The following is a 20,353-nucleotide window of genomic DNA, read 5'->3' as shown; positions in this document are numbered from 1 at the left end:
CTTTTTAATAATACAAACCTATATATTTTAAAACTTACTCAAAAACAAAACAATTTTTTATCCAAGTGATGGCTAAGCAATTCAACTATCCAAATCAAACTAGCCAACCCATGTAATCATAGATAATAAAAAAATATAAATAGAAATAAATATAGAAATTTACAAAATGTAGAAGAAATACACATTTATGATATTTTTTATTAATCAAATTAAAAAAAAACAAGTGTAATAAACAAGAATATTTTTATTGATGAAAATGAAAATATAGAAAATTACAAAAAAAAAGTAGAAAAATAGACACATTTATGATTTTTTTAATAAATCAAATTAAAAACAAGTGTAATAAACAAGAATATTTTTATTGATGATGAAAATGAAATACATGATCTAAAACAAACCAAAAGATTAAATTATTTTCCTGTTTAGTGGAAATCAATAGTTCAACTTTTGGGTAAAATTTGTCAACATTTAATGTCATAATTAAATAATAAAAATTAATAAAATATAAAAACACATAAATAAAAGTACATAAATTTTACAAAAACAATATTTGGACACATGTATAATATCCTATATTTATCATATTAAATAAAAAATAAGTGTAAATAACAATATTATTTTTACACACATAAAAAAATATAGAAAAAATTGAACGCATCTATAACTTCATATTTATACTATTATTAAAAATATGAATAAGATTATGGAACTTTCTTTTGACTAAAAGATCCATTTTTTGAATTTAATCCGTATTTAATTTGTGACGTTTAAAATGTAGTTTGAACTACAATTTTGACCTTATTCAATTCTCTCTCTTTAAATCTTACATTTTTTTTGACAAATGTAAAAAAAAAATACACTAGGAAGATAAATCATTATAAAAAGAAGAGTCTAGCCAAGTGGGTAGGTCTGTCAATGATACCCAAAACTTTTAGCCCAATATGAGGTACTTACATAATCAGATTTGGATTTTGCAATCTGCATCCGGCTAATAGTGAAAATAAAAAATATATATATAAAAATAAAAATATATGAATTTTATATAAAATTTTGGATATATTATTCCTATCATTATCATCACCTAGGACTGCCACATGCACACTTACTAGTATAATAAAGAAAATGCATCCTAATAAGGTCTTCACCCCCTGATTTCCTTACACCTGTATTGGATGTTGATCAAATTCAATGAATCTATTTTGTGCTTTTCAAAAAAAAAAAGTAATAATACAAATAAATATTCTTCTAAGATTTATCAATTAGTAAGATATTAGAGATGATTAGTTATTAATTGAGGGATCCAGTTGGTTCTTGTACATTTTTTAGTAGGTGAAAAGACATGGTACAAGAATAACTTTGACCAATCAAAGCTCACTCGTGAATTTTGATAAATACCATCTGATTGGTTACCACATTTCTGATACTGGTTAATTGGTCACAAGTTTTTGGGATATGATATCTTTTTGGTATCATAGTCGAATCCCTTTTATAACTTTTATAATTAGAAAACATGTACTCTCTTTTACTATTAATTAGGTCTTTTCTTTGTTAATAAAATACGGAAACAATAAGAAAAAAAAAAGAATAAAACAGAGAACGAGAAACCCTAATGGAAATAAAAACCCAACAAAATAAAAAGAAAGGAATCATGAAACAGTGTACATTTATTTTTATTTCAAATTTTACTTTATTTTATTTAATTGCAGTACAAAGTAAAATAAGAAATGAAGCAGAAAAAAATTCAAAACAAAATTAAACAAAACTCTGAAATTCTTCATTCGCACTGCCATCCATTTACTCTCCAAAGAGTCCAAGGTTCAAATTTCAAACAAATTATTTTCAATTCATTATCTGCATTAGTTGGGAGTTGGGGACAATGCGCTAGAAAGTGTCAGAATGTACATCATACAGTGTAAGTCAATAGTGATAACATGGAGGGCCCATGACCACATGTTGAGCCTTCTCGTTCTTATCTCCACAAACTCAAAGGATAACCAATCTACGTCTCCTGTACTTCAGACAGTGGCAGACCAATGGGCTATAAACAAAATCGTGCACAAAAAGGTTACGAGATTTTTTTTGGATTATAGCTGATAAGGGTAATTTTTGCATCGTATAATCAATAAAAATAATATTTTTAAATTTTAACATAACTTCTAGAATAAAATAATTTTTTTAAATAAAAATATCAAAAAATGAGTAAAAATATTGTTCATCTCCCTTCTTACTTCAGCTATAATCCCTTTTTTTTCTTGAAAATCAACCGTCCGTAACACACTTCGGATCTTCACAATTAACGAGAGAGACGTTAATTTCCCGTGCTTCTCGCTATGAATGAGGGAGGTCTTGACCTTCCTCGATGTGGTCTTCACTGCAATGTTCGGTGCTGCAACTGATTCGGTGTTCCTATGACGGAGAAAGATGGGCGTGTCAACGGAATTCATCAGAGTTTTACACAAAACAGGAAAAAGAGTTCAAATAGAACTCAACAGATCATGCCATCTTATGGTAACATACAATGGTGTTCGATTCAAACTGGAATTCTGGGTCGAGTTAATATCTCTTGAAGCTCCCATTGTGTTATCCTTATCATTCTGCCATCTGTGGAGATATTCGATACTGGAGAACAAAATGAGGAAGTCCGGGTCTGATTCAGTTGCGGAAACAGGGAAGAAAAGGGGAAGAAGAAGACGAACGAAGAAGAGGAGAGGAAAAGAGGGGGGAAGAAGAAGGGGAAGGAGGAAAATAAGAGAAGGGGACGGTGGGCTGAGCTTGTTTGATTCTGGTTCGTCGACTGTGGAGAATAAGCGATGGGGAGAAACAAAAGAAAGGAGGAGGATGACAAGAAGAAAAATGGGGAAAAGATAAAACGATGGAGGTAAAGCAGTAGGGTTTTGGAGAATGAATCCAATTCTTGCGCTAGGTTCTTATTAAAGAGGAAAGAAAATGAGAAGGAAATAAATCTTGTACAATGTTATAATAATGCAAATAATCTTTTATCATGAATTAGCCATCATCTCTCCATAATCGGAAGTAGTTATCTGAAGCAAGAAGGAAATGAACAGTATTTTACCTTTTTTTATATTTTTTAAAAATTTACTTTATTTTAAAAATTATAATAATAAAGTTGCCCCCCCACACAAATATTCTTGGATCCACATGTATTGCGGGGCACCAGTGTGAATTCATCATTTGGCATGATGAATACTTTTTTATTTTATTTTCTTCTTTATTAAGATTTATTAAGGGTTTGTTTGGTTTATAATCAGAATTAAAATCAAAATGGTCTATTCCCACAATCTATTTGATTCATACAGAAATGAGAATAAAAATTAAAATATGAAAGAATGAAATTTCATTCCCAAAAGAGGGGGAGAAACGAGATAATGATCATTCCACCAGGAATAAAAAGGGAATTTTATTTCTATCCAATCAAACAATTGAAATTGAAATAACTCCTATTCCTACGAACCAAGCAGGGCCTAAAAGATTTATGTGATCAACCTTACTAGAACGACAGGTGAGATAGAAGCTTTTGAAAAAGGTGTTTTGTTTGCACGTAAAAATAGGAAAAGGGGTCAATTTTACGCGGTCTCGAATTGGAAAAGCTTTTAGGCTCAGTTTGGAACAGTACAAATACAACGATTGGAAATTCCGGATAATGCAAAAGCAAAACCGCGTGTATGGTTGGTTGAACATGACATTGCTGTCCCTATCGTATTGAAGGCTGAAAGGGACAGAATGGAGACGGAATTGGTACGGTTTCACATCTCGTAAAGCGGTGAAGGTGTCCATGCATTAGAATAAGGGAAAATTTCGATTAGTACCCTCTTATTTTTGTGACTAATGCTATTTTGGTCATCAAACTTTAAAATATGAAAATATAGTATTTGTTATTAATTAGTATTAATTTATCCTTAATTTATATTTGAAAAGGACACAAATGCTCTTTGAGTGTCATTTAATTTTCTTTATCAACCATCTAAAAGTTGATAAAAAAATTAACGGTTCCAAGTTTTTGCTTCTTCCATTCAAGAAAGTTGGAGTTACAGTTGAGTGGGCATTCTGGCGACCCCAATTTTCTTGAATAGATGTATGGTTTAAAGTATCGATATGATACGCCCCTTATCGGGCATATCGTATCGTATCTTTTTCAAAAGATACGTTCTGAAATGCCTATTTCCAGGGTTTCGAAAACCTCAACTTGTTTTAATAATAAAAAACAAGTTTTTAGCTTCCCAAAAAACCAAAATTTGAAAAAAAAAACTAAAAAAATAGAGTTTCGATCGTTTCTAAGTACCAATACGATACTACCGATATGCGTATCATATCGATACTTTGAACCATGAATAGAAGAGGCAAGGATTTGGGACTATTAATTTTTTGTCAATGTTTGGATAATTGATAAAGAAAATTAGATGACACTAGAATGGTAGTTTGTGTCTTTTTAAAATGTCACTTAACGACTGATTAAGAGCTAGTTAACGACAAGTACTAAATTTTCACGTTTTGAAAGTTCGGATACTGAATTGTTGCATTTTAAAGTTCGAGGACCAAAGTGACACTAGACCCAAAGTACAAAGTACTAATCTAGAATTTTCCCTTAGAATAAATGATTTTGCATTGGAATCATTTCTTTTTGGTATCCAAGGTTGGGCCCTTATGACTCACTAATCAATAATGCTAGGGGCCTAGATTTTTTTTTTTGTAAACTGCTAGGGGCCTAGATTTTTTTTTTTTTTTTGCAAACTGCTAGGGGCCTAGATCATTCATCATTGTTCTTTGTTTTTAATTAATCATATAGTATTTTATTGAACAATTTGGATATGGATATCAATATAGATATTTATTGAGAATGAGCTAAAAATATAAAAACACTTGGATATACTAAGAAAATTTATATGAATTCTATAAATATATTAATAATACTAAATTTAATATCAAATTAGCCATAAATTATGTATAAATACATATGAAATGTATATCTTATGGTATATATGAAGTAATACATTACAATTAATATAGTAGGATGCATAGATATCATATAATTTTATTGATAATACATCAATCAAGAGTCAAAGAAACATTATAAGATTTTTAAATTAATAAATGCACAAAGCTGCTATAATTTTATTATCTATATCTAAGGCACAAAACATAAGAAACCATTATATTTGAATTATTATATGAATTATTTTATATTTTATTATTTTTAATTTTTACCGTTAACAAAATAGTCAATTAAAAATTTAATTTTCAAATGTTTGGTAAATAATATTTTTATTTTTGTAAATAAAAAATATATTATTATAAAATGCAAATTAAAATATCTATTAATAATTTACAAAAATGTATAATCTTAGCTTAAAATATATCAAATCTATTAAAATTTAAGGATACATATCATATGAAAATTTGTAAACTTTAATTACTAAAATAGTTATTCCGTTATTAATATTTTATTTCTTTAAATTTTCTAAAATATAAAATCAACTTTTTGATATAAATGTAGATTAGTGGATTTGATAAATTCAATTTATATTATATTCTCTAATATTTTGTAAATAATAACTGTGTTGTTATCTAATGGAAATTAAAATACTAATAATAATTGATAAAATTTTAATTTGATATTAAATAATTTATTTATTTAGATTGCACATGAGACATTAAAGTTAAAAATTTAATTTATTTCTTTTATTATTATAAAGTGAAAGGTGACTTAGTGGCCAATGACACATTTAAATATTGGGCGTTAGGTGACTTGAAATCAAATTCTACTAGCTCCTCTTTTTTAAATGGGTTCGACTATGATATGGAAAAGATATGATATATGAAAAACTTCTAACCAGTCAACTGAAATTATAAACATGGTAGCCAATCAGGTGTTATTTATCAAAATTCATGGGTGGGTTTTGATTGGTCAAAACTCTTTCCATACCATATCTTTTCCACATCATAGATTTTCCCTTTTTAAATAGGGAGTCAAATATGTGTATTGTATGATACACCTCTGATACGGGATATACCTCCAATACTACTGTGTCCTATATCATGGATAATTTTGGCATTTTAAGCCCCAAATTAAAAGGTGAAATTAGACTGGTATCTTATATTTTGGACTAGTGACACTTAGCCCTTAAACTTTCATTTGCAACAAAGACCCACTTTGAACTTTTAGATTTCAATGCATAGCCTATCCCCCAAACCCATAAACCTCTCAACCCAGGTGCAAGTAGGGTTCAATCCCAAGTTTACCCACAATTAGAAGAAATCAATAGTTCACTACAAATTTGAACGAGGGATATTTCTTGTACTGCACACTAAAAGTTTATCTTTACCAAATTGCCATTTCAACTACCATCCCTGTTCAACAGTACCAATTGGCTTAGCTGGTAAGAAAGTTGGTGGATGTAATTTCCATGGAGACCGATCTCCCACAAGCAAAAACTCTGCACATGTAACATCCAATTGTAAATTGAGAATATCTCTCGTACATGTATGTTAAATTCATGGAGAAATATTCCCAATGTATCACTGGATTCCCATGCTTTAAGAATGTGCGAGGCAATTTTGCAGGGTTTTTAATAGATTCCAACACAATGTATTCACTCCTGTATACTACTAAAACGTTTCTTTCAACTAGAAATTAAAAGTCTTATTGTTCAACATTGTAGAATCTAGTGAATATTAATATTCATGTGTGCATGATAAAGAGGTGTCCCTATGACTTTTCAAAATGTAAAGTGATAAAAATATGAAGAAACTAACCAATTTTAAAAACATATTGATTAACTTCAGATGCCATACGCTCTAGCTTGAATAGCATGGTTTTAACCATTAAAATATTAGTATATTACATCATCCGAAACGTATTTGCATCAGGACTTCTCAAGCCAAAAAAAAAGACTTATTCTTAGAAGGAAAAATATATGATGCCAGAAAGAGGGAGGGAAAGCATCTGACCAATCAAACCCCCCTCCCTCGTTGAATTTTATATGTCTTTCCGGAATCATAGCCCAACAAGTGTTGAATCCAATATTCCTTGTTTCTAGCCTTCAATTTTAACGGTCTGATGCCACCACTCAAATCATAGAAGTTGGAGAGATAAGTAGGTCATGCAACCTATTCAATAACTAGTGAAAACGTTTAAGCCAAAATGAAAATGCAACTAGACTGCAGAGAAAAATGGGATAACTTCTTTTAATCATGGTTTTGAAAATCGGATCGGATCAGATGATCGAATCGATTGACCCAGGAATCGGTCAGGTAACTGGTTCTATTTCATCCTAAAACTGCTCATGGGCTAAAACCGCTGATTTAGTTAGCAACTCATCACTGACCCAGGTGGTCAAACTATTGACCCGGACAACGTTTTTTACTGTTTCTTTATTTTATTTATTTTTTAAATTATTTTTAATCAGAACTGACAATCCATTTAAACTGAACGGCCAAACTATATAACCCGAAAACTGATGGTCAGAATGGTTCCATTTGAATATAGATATTGTTAAGCAGTTGTCTTATTTAAAGCATTTACCTTTGTTAGGATTTAATAATGGCTTAGGAGTTGCAGGGGCATGCACCAACTTGTTCTGGATTCAGAGTCCAATGTCCTAACCACTAGACCAAGGAACCGTGATTTGATAATGTTTGTCCTCATTTATTATTATTTTCTATTCTAAACAATAGCCATAACCAACGGGCAATGACATCACGTGCAATGTAGAATCAAAATCAACATTTTAAAAACCGACCTAGAGGTTGAACTGTTTTTACCTCCGGGTGTATAAATGTGTTTTAGATATGTTATATGTATTTTTATATTTAATTTATATTTTTTTACTCTATTTTTTATTTTTTATTTAAAAAATATTAAAAATTATAATTTGAGGCCAAAAAGGGGTTTTTTTACGAAAATAGCGGGGCAAGGTGCTTACGATACCTTGAGACGCATAGATCTTGAAAAGTTACCCAGAATCAAAAGAAAAAAAAAAAAAGAAAAATCACCCCAATCAAACATCGAAGATTCGAGTGCAAAGTTATGGCCTTCAAAAGTTTGCATACATTGTGTACAACCCACAACCCGATGACCGGGTCGAACAATTCTTGACCAAGTTTACAATTTTTTATCATCTAATGGGTCTTGACTAACCAGACCTAGAATCCTGACCAAGTAATGGTCCGAATGGTTTGACTGGCCGGGTCAAGAGTCAGCTAAGAAAAACGAGCAGAACTTATTTATGCGCCTCTTATAAATCGAGTAGGAAGAGATACCATGAAGACTGATGGAGTCCTGAATTTGTTGGTTTTCTTTAATTATAGATGGGACCAGTTTGGTGATAGGCTGACCGTATAAAGCTTAAATAAAACTTGGGAAGTTTATGTACAAAAAGAAAGCGGCAGGGTAACCAGGCAGCACCTTTGCTTTGACACCCCCCCCCCCCCCCCCCTTTCAGTTTCCACCACCTTCAATGCTTCGCTTTAACATGGACAATCTCATGAAATGAGCAACAGAAGCTAATGAAATAAAAGCCCATGTAAAATAAAAATATATATAAATCAAGTCCAGATCAGCCAAAAGCAAAAACAGAATTATCTACAAGATGTGTTAAATTCATGAGAAAATATTTTCAATGTACAGCTGGATGGCCATGCTTTCAGGAGATCATTTCTAACTCAAATATTATCTGCTCCTCACACTTGAGCGCCTCACATGCACATCCACCGTGCATGGGAAACATCAGATGTTCTGTTTTGCCATTCCTTTCTATCATCATTAATAAAATGTAGAACGTCCCTTCCGAGGGGCAAGGGCCGCACTAGCATGAGCACACAAAGACGTATATCCAAATTATATCTAAGCCTTGTCCCAATTACCATTTACATGATATCCTGTTTCGCCATTCCGCTCTGCACATGCCTAGAGAGGGACCAGGGAAGCACTAGCATAAGCATGAAAAGACAAATATACCCAAATAACAGTATAAATGATGGAATTATTGGATTGTGCATTAGGCTGTGTTTGATTTGAAAGAAAAAGTTAGGAAAAGGAAGGGAAAAGGAAGGAAACCTAATACAAGGTTTGTACAGGTTTCATTAAGTTTCCTTCCTTACCCTACCTTTTCTTTCAACCAAACACAGCCTTAGATCATCATACTCTCATGACTGTTGGCTACAGTCTACAGCTGACAGGTTTTCAGCAAGAACAGCAGATTATTTCCTTCTCTAAATTACGTTTGAACCCGTTGAGATCCTCCCCCCCCAAACGTGTTGGGACGGTTTTTTGTTAGGAGATCCGGGATCTATACTGATTACAACTAAATTCACCTTTCCAGGAGAAAAGAAAATAATGAGATCATAGTAAATAAATATACACAAGAGATCCAAAATCCAAATTACCCACTCTCAACGAACTACCAGGACCAGGACCACAGGGATTGTGAAAAACGTTAAGAGTTGTACCTTGTAGAAGGGGAGGAAGACGATCCTAAAAGCAAAGGCCTCTATTGAAAATTATTTACGTGTTCAGGCTAGTGTTAGACATGAAGGGAAGCATTCAAAAATCCGTTAAATGACAAGTACAGGGAAGGTGGGCCGAGATGAAGACATGATTACATTTTTTCCATCCATGAAGTTGATAGAAACAAAGATGGAACCCACCTCTGCGGATTTCACACTAAGAACGTTTGTCAGTGGAATTGAAGCTGCAGCCTCTCTACTCTAGTTTTCTACACCTAGTTCCATTTTTAAACCTGCAAAATAACATCATTTTCCTGTCAGAGAGTACTGCAGTTAATAACAATGGAGCAACACTATAATACATGCATATGTGGTCAGAAAAGATCTAATATTCTCTTATAAAAGATGAAAAATGGTGAATGGTTAAACAAAATGAGCAATTATTCACTACTTCCATATATTCATTGAACACTCAGACTACGATTTTTTATATAAAAAACAAGGTGCTTTCTGTGGTTTAGAGCTATGCTAGTGACATTTAAGCATCAAGCCAGTCCAGCAAGTAGATTGACCGTTCGGGCGGGCCGGGGTTGATTGACCACAGCTTTCATCATGTTTCCAGAAGCATAGATTTCTCGTTCAAAATAAAGGTGGGCTCTGCAACTGATGCAACTCGAGAAAAAACTCACACACATATATGTATATGTGCATGCTCAAAAGCAGTCTCTTTGTTCCTTTCCCCACCTTAGAACCGTAACCCCAACCTATCCTCAACAGCAAAACCAGATCTATGACGATAATCAGAGAACCACCAAGATGTTGCCCACATCCAGTACTTCTTGATTGCCAGCACCCCTCATATAAGGAGCAATAACTGTATTAGAAAGATCACCTGCAAAGCTTTCTCTACCATTAAAGACCTCACTTCCCACTTGATAGTAATTTTATGGATGAACATACAGACATCTACCAGGTTTTTTGGTAAATGTTGAGCTATTTTTTTTTTTTTTTTTATCAATAACACTTTCATTAATCCATCAAGAAAATTTACAAGTGGAAGACAAACACACTTATCTTCCAAGAGTCACAAAGAACTTCAAGAAAGGAAAGAAGAAAATACAAAGATACAAGGACACTAACATTACAACTTAGCCCAAAACAAGGAATCCCTTTGTGCCCCTAGTTTTGCTAAACCGTCAGCTAGGGAATTAGCTGATCTCTTAATCTAACATGTCTTAACTTCCATTTCCCGCACCAGCCATTTGAATGTTGAGCTATTTGGGTAATACTTATTACCTACCCAAGGGGAAATTATGTTGATTTTTTCTATAATACATATAATAAAATTGTTTCAAGGCAGCTATGCCTTCTACCTTTCTAAATTTTCAACTGTTTAGAGAATGATTGGTGTGTGTGTGTGTATGCATTCTTCATTAAAGGGTCATTGCTTGGTATAATGGCAAAATTCTAAGCTGGCAAGTGTGAGAACACGTGTTTGAGTTTTACCCCTCCCAAGACCCCAGATAGCTGGCATGTGTGAGATTCCGAGTTCGAGTTCCACTCCTCCCAAGATCCCAGATAGCTGGGACCAACATTGGGTAATGACCTTTTGATGCAATATTTTTACTATTTCTAATTAAGTTAAACATAACTTTATTTGGCCTTCAACTGTTATAAAAGGGCAGCCCAGTACACAAGGTTCCCACCAAATGTGAGGTCTGGGGAAGGACAGATGTACACAGCCTTACCCCTTCACATACATAGAGGCTATTCCAAGATTTGAACCCTGGTCACCCAGGTCACAATGGAGCAACCCAACCATTGCGCCAAGGTCCACCCTCACCTTCAACTGCCATGGAAGACTTAATTATATCTAATAAAAGAGTTAGGTCTTTTGACCCTTAGGGGAGCTTTTCTTGCTCTTTTTTTCCCAGTAACTGGATAAGTTTTATAGATGCAAATATAAACTGAAACAATATATAGTCTTTATTCACCATGTATTACAAAAGGTGTAGCTCCTTGACCCAAATACATTTTTCAGCGCAAAGGCCCCATTCCATTGCCTGCCTATTGACTCCTCCATGAGCTAGAGAATCAGCAAGTGAGTCTGCAGATCTTGGAGTCTAATGAAAACTAGCTCCCAATGTGTGCTAAAGATGGTCATCTCTCTTTAAAGCCCTTAATCCCAATGAAATCATCTTCCCTGATACTTCCCGTACAGGAAATCTGACTTGGTCTTAACTCTCCCAAAATAAGAGCTTTTTTGGCAGGGAAGGGATGCACTTGAAGCTCAAGACTAATAACCTGCGATGTGCCATTGCAAAAGATCAACTTGGCCATTATCATTTTTATGATCTACTGTTTTGAATCAGGTATTTAATGTCATTGCCCTATTTGATGCCAATTCATCTCCCACTAATGTGGTATGAAAGCAACCTTGCTTTGATCTGTTTGGGAGGAGAGGGATGCCATGATTTCTAAGGATGATGTGATGAGGGTGGTCTTGAGTGTTCATTCTGAAACTAGACAACTTTGTTTTGGAAAACACAAAATAAGTTTTATTAATAAATGAGCAAAGAGGAGATACAAGCAATGTTATCAAAGCATCAACTAGTTAGTTAAGACTATCACTGTTAGGGTGGTTCAGTGGGTTAAATACTTAGTTGTTTGCTGGTTTTTCAATGGAATTATGAGAAATTGGAGGGAAGTGGCTTGTTCAGATCGACATAAGACTGTTACAAGTGCTGTACTCCCATTTGGTCCCCACCACCCCAGGAAACACAAAATAAGTTTTATTAATAAATGAACAAAGAGGAGATACGAGCAATGTTATCAAAGCATCAACTAGTTAGTTAAGACTATCACTGTTAGGGTGGTTCAGTGGGTTAAATACTTAGTTGTTTGCTGGTTTTTCAATGGAATTATGAGAAATTGGAGGGAAGTGGCTTGTTCAGATCGACATAAGACTGTTACAAGTGCTGTACTCCCATTTGGTCCCCACCACCCCAGGGCTTCACTAAGCTAAATTTTGATGGGGAGTAGAACAAGCAATCTGGCTCCTTGAGGAATTGGCGGTGATTTCAGGAATGAGGAGGGCAATATTATTGGTCTGTTTTCAGTGCCAATAGGTGTAGGGGATTCTTTGAGGGCTGAGGTTTTGGCCATGATGGAAAGGCTGTAAAGAGCCAAACGATATGCACATTAGTAAGTTGGTTATAGATGGAGATTCAAAGCTGGTGGTGGGTTAGCTACAAAAGGAAGAAGTCGGGCTGTATAAATATAACAGTAAAAAAAGAAGTTTAAATGTGTGACACAAGGCATGGATGTGAGAGTACATTTTTTTTCTTTTTTGATAGGAAACGTTAACTTTCATTAATCCTTAAGGAGACTTAGTACAACTGTCACCTTCATAATCAAGGTGACCCTTCGACATAAAAATAAATTACAAACATGCCCAGAAAAGGTTTTCCCTGCTAACTCCTTGCTTTGACAAAGTATCGGCTATTGCATTGGCTGATCTCCTAGCCCATTTAAAGCAGACTTCAAGCTCCCATGTTAGGTGCATAATTTCCATTATAGGTTGTCTAAGGGACCAGGTGCCAAATTGTTTGTTTGCATCCAGCTTATTACCAACTTTGAATCTCCCTCCACTTCCAATTGTTGAAAGCCCAGTTGTTTAGTCAGTTTGAGCCTCTGTACTAGTGCCAAAACTTCTGCTCTAAGAGAATCCCCCAAACCTATTGGGCCAGAAAACAGGGCCAGGACTCTTCCTTCCCCATCTCCAAAGACACCCCCAACAATTTCAGCCAATGTACAACCTTGATGGTGATCCCTTCTATGAGTTCATGTGTTGTTTTTTCTTGCCCTCGAAAGATTCTGTTTTTTCTCGCTTCCCACACTGTCCAAATAACTGCTGCCCTCGTTGTTCTCAACATCACCCTTCTCTTATCTTTGGTTGACGGAAAAGGCTAAATTCAAAAAGATTCACCACGCTTATAGGAGGAATCCACCTGCACCCAAAGAGAGAGGAGAACCAATCCCAAATAAAAGTAACAAAAGGACATGGGATTAGTAGATGATTTACCATCTCACCACTCTTCAAGGAAAGGCTACAAACATGAGGGGATAAGCACCAATTTGGTCTTTTTCTCTTAAGCATATCCAAGGTGTTGATTTTTTGGAGAACCACTTCCCGACAAAAGGTAAGGCCTTTGGAGGTACAGGAGCACACCACACTTCTTTTACAGCAAAGTGTAAACCAAATTGGAAGAGTGCATTAAAGCATTGAAGAAAGAAGAGCACAAAAAGCAACCGGAGGAATCTTCTAACCAAATTCTACTATCAAGACAAGATTGGTCCAAAAACACTAAGTTTAGAAGAGAGAAATGTTCATCTGCCAACCCTATTTCTAAATCCCTCAACCATCTCCTGAAACCCAAATCCCACAACTCTCCAGAGACATGAAAAATAGAGATGATTTTAAATTTGTTCAAAGAAAGGGAGTAGAGGGTCAGAAACCTATCCTTAAGAGGATGGTCCCCCAATCCATGTGTCCTCCCAAAAAAGAACCTTATTACCCATGCAAGCATCATACCTGAATAAATGAGAAAGGCGGGCAAGATACCAACGATGTCTTTCCACTGGGAGGAACGAGAAGCCCTAGGGTCGAGACCAGCATCCCATCCATTAGTTGCCAATCCATGTATGTTTTCTATCACTCTATGCCATAAACTTTCTTGCTCCTTTGGAAATCTCCATAACCACTTCTCTAACAGTGTTGTGTTTCTTAATTGGACATTTCCAATCCCTAATCCCCCTTTGTCTTTTGTCCTAGAGACCACTTCCCACTTCACTAGATGATCCTTTTTTGAATCCCCACGTTCCCAAAGAAAATCTCTCATTACTTTTTCCATTTAATTTGCAACCTTAATAGGCACTTTGAAGGTAGACAAGTACATTGGCAAATTTGCTAGTGTTGACTTAATAAAATGATTCTACCCCCTAATGAGATGTAATTCCTCTTCTACCCTACTAGTCTCTTTATGAGTCTTTCCAAGACTGGGTACCAAAAGCTTTCTGACTTTGGGTTTCCTTCCAGAGATAACCCTAAGTACTTTAAAGGCCACTCAGTTGTCCCATAACCTAAAGTCCTAGCCAAGGAAGGCACTTGCTCATCTAGCCTATTAATCCCAGCCACACAACTTCTATTCCAATTTACTCTCAAATTAGAGACCTTTTCAAAACCTTCTACTAACAATTTTAGATTGGCAACTACTTCTTGCCTCCCTACTCTCTACCCACTAATGAGATTTCTTGAGTCAGCTATAGAGATCATAACACTCAACACATCCACTATTAAGGTGAAAAGGAAGGGGAGAGTGGGTCCCTTGGTCTCAAACCTCTCTTTGCGGGGAAAAAATCCATGGCTACCCCATTCACCAAAATAGAGTGGTGGCACGAAGACACACAACCTTTGACCCATCTACACCACCTTTTTCCAAAACCTCTATTTCTCAAAACTTCCATAAAAACACCTCAATCTACCAAGTCATAAGCCTTTTCCAAGACAAGTTTGCAAATCAGCCCCTTTTCTCCTTTTCTTTTTCTATAATCGACACACTCATTGGCAATAAGGAAGTGACCAGTGATTTGTCCCCCAAACACAAATGCTCCCTGCTTTTTCTATAAGATCATCTCAATGCTAACACCTTAGAGATGATCTTATACATGCTGCCCACCAAACTAATGGGTCTAAAATCCTTTGGGTGTCCTACATCCACCTTTTGGGAATCAAAGCTATAAAGGTAGCATTGGCACCCGAGTTAATCCTACCTCTCTCAAAGAATTCTAGAAACACCTCCATTAAGTCACCAACTATGATTTCCCAACAATCTTGGTAAAAGGCCATCGTGAAACCATCTAGGCCCAGGGTTCTCTACTCCTTGTTTGCCACTCAAAATCAGAAATGCCCTCTCTCATTCTACTTGAGCTGTCATAAATGGTTTTAAAATTATCCATAAAAGCTCTTGCTATCTCTTCCTCCCTTGTAAGCACTTCCCCATTCCATCCAACCTCTCCAAAGTGTTCTTACTCTTTCTTCCATTTGCCAAGGTATGAAAGAATTTGGTATTTCCATCCATAGTTGTCAAGGCGACGCCTAGGCGACTAAGCGGTTTTCCATGGTCGCCTCGCCCAAATGCCCCGGATTTTGTATACTAGGTGCTCGCCCAAAGACTTAAGCGGGCGCCTAAGAAACTAGGCGGGCGCCTACATACATCTAATAAATTGTTTTTTAATTTATTATTTTGATATTTTCTTAGATGTTTTATTCTTTTAAAATAAAACCGGTTACATGCTATCATTTTATTATTAAGACAACAATACAAAGCCATTTTCTTTTATTTATTCATAACATAAGGGTTTTTTTCGATTTGATTGGAGAGGAAGGAGAACCGAAGACTTCATGCCAGCCCAACTCCATCGCACCTCAGCTTCAGCAGGTAAGTTCTTCTTCTTCCAGCCTAGCTTCAGTCATTTTTTGCTTTTTTTTCGAAAAAACAAGGGCTCCGCCCCTATACGCCTCTCCGCCCCTAACTGTTCTCAATCGATAGTTTCAATCCCTTGTTTTTTTTTAAACAGGGGCCTATACTCCTCCCTGCCCCTAATCCCCTATACTTCTTTTTCTTCCTCTTCTTCTTTCGCCCTTATACTCCTCTCGTCCCTTCCTAGTTCCTGCACTTTTTTTTTCCAGTTAATAGTTAGTGTACATGCTTGCTAGTTATATGAAATTCATATTCATTTGAATGAATTATAGAGTTAATAGTTGGTGTACAACTTGCTAGTTAGCACACAAAACCAATAAAATAGCTTAGAAAAGCATAGATAAAGTAAATACTCAAGAAAATTAACATTTTAAAATTCCAACGCCTAGGCGCCCTGTGGTCACCTAGCCTCGCCTTGGCGCCTTGAAAACTATGTTTCCATCTCCCTCCTTTATCCATTTACATCTAGACTTTTGTCTACAACTTTTTTCTTTTGATAAATACCTTTGTCTCCATTCCATCCAACCTCTCCAAAGTGTTATTACTGAATTTCTTGAATCCTTTTAGCAATCCATTCTATTCTTTCTTCCACTCTTTCAAACTCCTCTTTGTTCTACTCTTTGATCCTAGCTTTCAAAGCTTGTAGCTTTTTATAGAATCCATAGCCATTCCACTTGAACTCCACCTGATCTTCTTCCCACCATAGTTGTACTTTCTTTATAAACTCGGGATGAAGTAGCCACATGTTCTCAAACCGAAAAGGACAAGGCCCTTCTATTTTTTCTTGTGAGAGCCTAATTGAACAATGATCAAAGATTGGTCTAAGAAGAGCCCTTACTACCATTCCCCTCCAAGCATTCTCCCAATCTGCAGAGAATAAAGAGTATGTCTACTTTATAACTAAGGGGTTTTTCTTGAAGGTTGGACCAAGTTTAGTTAGCCTGCAGCATGGGCAGCTCTCTCAACTCAAAGGAGTCCACAAGTAGGTTGAACTTCCTCATGCTCTGGCTAGGGTTGGTTGTTTCATTCACAAATCTAATGACATTAAAATCACCCCCCAAACACCAAGGACCACTCCATAAACCCCTTATGGCTGTTAATGCCTCCCAAAACTCCATAGACCCCTTAATGCCCATTCTAACCCATCCTCTTTCCTACTTAACTTCACTATGACCGTAAAGTTGCCAATCAATTCTTCAATACATTCCATCTCCTCATTCTTCTAAATTGTTATAATGCCCCCCTAAGCTCCCCATGACTGTGCAAAATCCCAGCTTAATCCTTTGGCTGACCACATACTCCTCACCCATCTTCTATCCACCTTTGTAGTTTTGTTTCTTGAATTAAAACAATATCTGGTTTCTCTTTCCTAAAAACTTCACTAATCACCCTTCTTTTTCTTTGACTTCCCAAACCCCTTCCATTCCAACTGGTTATCTTCATAGGAAACAGCATAAGTCAAGACCCTAAGGTTATCTTAAACTAATCCACATCTCAGCCTCTCCACCTCACTCATCTTCTTTTTTCTTCTTTTCAGTGTCTCTATCTCCTCTTTTATTGGATCATTTCTTTGCCCCTCTCCCACCCCTTTCTACTACTGCTTTTTCTTGTTCTTTCTTTTTGCCTTTTTTGCCCCCACCCCAATCTTTCTACCTTCTTATTCCTTCTTCAAAGATAAAAGATTTGGACTATCACCTTCCTCCTATTAAACCCACTCTGCATTGTATTTCTACTTGTACCAATGGGAGATGAAGGTGACGGGAACACTAGATTCTTTCATGACTTGGCCAATGGGAGACGAAGAACGAATTTTGTGACCAAGTTAGAGATAGATGAGGAGGTTATTACCAATCAAGATGACATAGCTAGGAAGTTTGTGGAAGGGGTGGAATGACCAAAACTGGATGATGAAAAGGCAAGGTGGTTGGAAAGGAATTTCGAGGAAGAAGAGATTAAGCAAGTTGTCTTTCTAATGGATAGATCCAAGGCTCTAGGTCTAGATGGCTTTACAATGGCTTTTTATCAAGATTGTTGAGAGGTGCTAAAATAAGATTTGGTTGAAGTTTTTAAGGAATTTGCAGAGAACCACATAATAAGCCCTAGAGTCAATGCCACATTCTTGGCCTTAATCCCTAGGAAGATTGATGCCAACCACCTGAAAGATTTTAAGCCTATTAGTTTAGTGACAAGCATCTATAAAATCCTGGCTAAAATGCTCTCTTTGAGGATCAAAGAAGCTCTCCCATCTATCATCAGCCGAAGTCAAACCCAAGTGGCTTTCATTCAAGGGTGACAAATAACAAATCAAATTCTAATTGCGAATGAATGTGTGGAAGAAATGAAAAGGTCTAGGCAAAGAGGTTTCATTTGTAAATTCGATCTTGAAAAGGCCTATGACTTGGTGGATTGGGAGTTTTTATCAAAGGTGATGAGGAACTGTGGATTTGGGGACAAGCGGTGTAGTTGGATGCTTTGGTGTATTAGTACTTGTCACTACCCTATATTGGTTAATTTCAATTTGCAGGGGTGTCAAGCAAGGAGACCCACTCTCTCCTTTCCTATTTGCTTTAGTAGTCGATGTGATTAGTAGAACCATTACTAACGCTAACAGAGAAGATACCATTAGGGGTTGAAGAGTAGGGAGAAACTAGATCCCAATCACCCACCTTCAGTTTGCAGATGACCTATTGATTTTTTGTGAAGAAGGTATTAGCAAGAAGGAAGAAAACCTAAAGGAATCAATCAAAGGTTTTGAAAGAATATCTAATCTGAAAATAAATTTGGAAAAGAGTTGCATAGCGGGTCTTATCTTGGAGGATGGAGAGGTTAAGGCTATTGTTGAGTGTCTTGAGTGTTCTATATCTTCTTGGCCTATGTCCTACTTAGGGCTTCCATTAGGGTCAAATCCTAAGGAGAACAGACTTTGGAACCCAATGCTAGAAAAGTTTGAGAAGAGATTAGCTTCGTGGAAGAAGAACTACATCTCTTTGGAAGGGAGAATCACCTTAATAAGAGCTACATTGGCTAACTTACCCACTTACTTCTTATCTATTTGTAAGATACCATCTAGGGAAGCTAGGAAGTTGGAGAAGTTGATGAGAGATTTCCTGTGAAAGACCACAGGACAAGGAAAAAATAATCATTTGATTAAATGGGAAATTGTTTGTATAAGTAAAGAAGAGGGGGTTTGGGAATAGGGAAAGTGGTTGAAAAAAATGAAGCTCTGTTGGGGAAATGGTTGTGGAGATGGTAATTGGAAAGTGAGAAGCTTTGGCATGAAGTGGTGGGAAGCATTCATGGGAGTTCAGAGAATGGTTGGGTTGCCGGTGTATCAAGGCAGGCTAACTTCATAGCACCTTGGAAGGCCGTTCACAACACCCTTCCTCAATTTCTCAAGTTTGTCAGTTATGAAGTTTGTCCTGGCAATGTTGTCCAATTTTGTAAGGACATCTGGGCAGGAAACACACCTCTACAGGACCTTTTCCCTTTCTTATTTTCTATTTCATTGTATAAGAAAGAGGTGGTCTCAAAATTTGTCTCATCATCGGGAACACCTATAGCTCCTAATTGGGATTTCAGGTTTCGTAGGGATTAAGGGATAATGAAATTGAATCCCTATCTGACTTGCTTTGTTGCCTTCGGGTTTGCTTGGATCCCTCTAAGCCAAACAAAAGGGTGTGGACTCCTAGGCCCAAAGGGACCTTTACTTGTGCTTCTTACTTCAAGTCCATCTCTCAATCTTTTGTCCAACAGTTTTTTCCATCAAAGGAAATTTGGTGCAAGCCAGTTCCCCCAAAGATTATGGCTTTTTATTGGGAAGTATACAATGGGAAAGTAAACACTCTAGGTAACTTACAAAAGAAAAGACCTTTCCTCTGTATTTCTCCCAATTGGTGCACCCTCTGTAGAGCTCATGGGGAGGATCGTTACCATCTACTAATACCTTGTCCATTTTCTACAGACTTACGGACTTGGTTACTCTTGTTGTTTGGGAGTAGTTGGTGCTTACCAGTAGATCGCATGATCTTTGGACATTATGGGAAGAAAGGAATGCTAGAATCTTTCAAGAGAAGGAAAGGAGAAGCCAGGAACTGAAAGACTGTTTGTTGAATTGGGCAATACTTTGGTTGAAGACTTGGGAAAATTTTCATCAACTCTCATATAATGACTTTTGGAGAAACTGGTCAGCAGTAGCGAGGTGTTCTTCCTTTAAGAACAAGACAGTTACAAGGTGGTCTCCTCCGTCTGAAGGTTCACTGAAGATGAACTTTGATGGAAGTATCTTGGGTAACCCAGGGTTATCTAGAATGGGGGTGTTCCAAGGAACAAGATTGGAGAGATTGTTCTAC

The 20,353-nt window shown here is 36.1% G+C and overlaps 1 long non-coding RNA gene and 1 pseudogene across 5 annotated transcripts in view; both read right to left on the bottom strand.

Moving 5' to 3' along the window:
* Positions 1-1,649: 1,649 nt before the first annotated feature.
* LOC148803488 (uncharacterized) lies at positions 1,650-3,334 on the bottom strand. Its single transcript, XR_016081264.1, has 2 exons — positions 2,518-3,334; positions 1,650-2,406 (listed from the first exon to the last, which is right to left on the bottom strand). It is a non-coding gene; the product is annotated as an uncharacterized LOC148803488 (long non-coding RNA).
* A 5,187-nt stretch (positions 3,335-8,521) lies between these two features.
* Positions 8,522-20,353, bottom strand: part of LOC104587134 (callose synthase 12 pseudogene) — a 28,196-nt pseudogene continuing 16,364 nt past the window's right edge. For 2 of the 4 annotated variants that reach the window (XR_016072705.1, XR_016072726.1), the window contains exons 3-4: positions 9,664-9,755; positions 8,522-8,923 (exon numbers count right to left, since the gene is read on the bottom strand). The product of XR_016072705.1 is annotated as a callose synthase 12 pseudogene, transcript variant X2 (transcript). Of the gene's footprint in view, positions 8,924-9,313; positions 9,756-20,353 lie in introns of those variants that run through there. The other 2 variants (XR_016072694.1, XR_016072716.1) reach the window with 1 other exon arrangement.

The sequence above is a fragment of the Nelumbo nucifera genome, chromosome 1 (assembly GCF_055504915.1).
Source record: "Nelumbo nucifera cultivar China Antique chromosome 1, China Antique-T2T, whole genome shotgun sequence".
NCBI classification, from domain to species: domain Eukaryota; kingdom Viridiplantae; phylum Streptophyta; class Magnoliopsida; order Proteales; family Nelumbonaceae; genus Nelumbo; species Nelumbo nucifera.
This window is presented reverse-complemented; position numbering and strand designations above follow the sequence as displayed.